The sequence below is a fragment of the Silene latifolia genome, chromosome 4 (assembly GCF_048544455.1).
Source record: "Silene latifolia isolate original U9 population chromosome 4, ASM4854445v1, whole genome shotgun sequence".
NCBI lineage: Eukaryota > Viridiplantae > Streptophyta > Magnoliopsida > Caryophyllales > Caryophyllaceae > Silene > Silene latifolia.
Genome location: NC_133529.1, coordinates 53,317,564 through 53,319,203, shown reverse-complemented (window position 1 = coordinate 53,319,203; position 1,640 = coordinate 53,317,564). Strand labels below are relative to the sequence as shown.

The 1,640-nt window shown below is 40.6% G+C and overlaps 1 non-coding gene across 1 annotated transcript; it reads right to left on the bottom strand.

The window, feature by feature from the left end:
• Nucleotides 1–579: 579 nt before the first annotated feature.
• On the bottom strand, nucleotides 580–686 carry LOC141654363 (small nucleolar RNA R71). Its single transcript, XR_012547923.1, has one exon. It is a non-coding gene; the product is annotated as a small nucleolar RNA R71 (small nucleolar RNA).
• Between the last annotated feature and the right edge of the window lie 954 nt (nucleotides 687–1,640).

The following is a 1,640-nucleotide window of genomic DNA, read 5'->3' as shown; positions in this document are numbered from 1 at the left end:
TGCATGTCTAGAAGGTCACAAGGTGATTTGTTACCTTTTGATCGTGAAATTGAAAGAACTTTGACAACCAATAGGAGACTTTCTAGGAGGAATTTGAGAGGTATTGGTGAGGTTGTAGATATTCAACCAACTATTGAGTTCATCAACCCTTTTGCAAGAGAAGGTGAGGAGAACCCATTACAAAATACCACCCAAAATCAACCTACAATGCCTAAGTTTTCATCACATTCCGTACCCACCGAGGAGAACCTACCCAATGGTACTCCCACACCACAACATCTAACCGGAAATTTTATTGCCAAATCCGCCTTTATCCAATTAGTCGAAAGGAGCCAATTTGGGGGGATGCCTAGTGAAGACCCTCATTCTCATATGGAAACCTTTTGTGACTATTGTGATGCGATTTCTCAAACCGGTGTAACTCAAGACCAAATTCGATGGGTCTTATTTCCTTTTTCTCTAATTGGCACCGCGAAACAATGGTTGAAGGGCCTTGATAAGGCCACTCTCGGAATTGATTCTTGGAAGAAGTTGGCTCTAGCTTTCTACAAAAAATTCTACCCACCGGAAAAGACTAACATGCTAAGAGCTCAAATTACGGGTTTTAAGCAAAGGGATGAAGAATCTTTGTATGAAGCTTGGGTGCGGTTCAAGGGAATTTGTCGCTCATGTCCTCACCATGGACTTAGCGAATGGTTCTTGGTACAACAATTTTGGAACGGTTTATATGAAGATTCAAGGAACATTCTCAACATGGGATCAAATGGAATGTTCACCGAAGTTGATGACAATCAAACATGGAACAAAATTGAGGAAATGGCGGTCCATAACTCACAATATAGTAGACCTCGCAAGGCTACTAGAGGAGGAAAGCATGAAGTGGACTCCGTTACTCAATTGGGTACTCAACTTAGTGCTCACATTGACACAATCAATTTGAAGTTTGAAAAAGCTATGGCTAGACTTGAAGAAGCCTCAAAATCACCAAAGCATCATGTTAATGCCATGACGGCATCTTCATCAATCCCAAGTGGGATATGTGAGAATTGTGGAACTTTGGGACATGACCAAAGTGAATGTAGGGGAACAATTGAACAAGTAAATGCTTTCCAAGCATACAAGAGTGGTACCCCTTATTCCAACTATTACAATGAAAACACCAAATTCCATCCAAATCTCTCATACAAAAGCCAAAATGTTAAAAACCCTCAAACAACATACACCCCACCTCCCATGAGAAACCAAAATCAAAGACCCTTTTACAATCAAAACCAAGGTTACCAAAATCAAAATCCATACAATCACCAAAATGACCAAGGTTTTGATGTTCAAAAAGCGGTCCTCCAAATGCAAAAGAATCAACAAGAATTTTTCACTCAAATGCAAAAAGATAGTCAAGCAAAAGAAACCACCATCAACAACATCCTAGCTCACACCAAGATGTTGGAAACCCAATTGACTCAACTAGCATCTTCAAGCTCACAAAGACAAAAGGGGCAATTACCACCTCAAAGTAATCCCCCAAGACGTGAAACGGTTAGTGCCATTCACTTGAGAAGTGGTACAAGGTATGAAGCACCGAAGAAGCAAGTTGAGGATGAAGTTGTGGAAGCGAGCGATAAGGAAGAAATTGTGCAAAA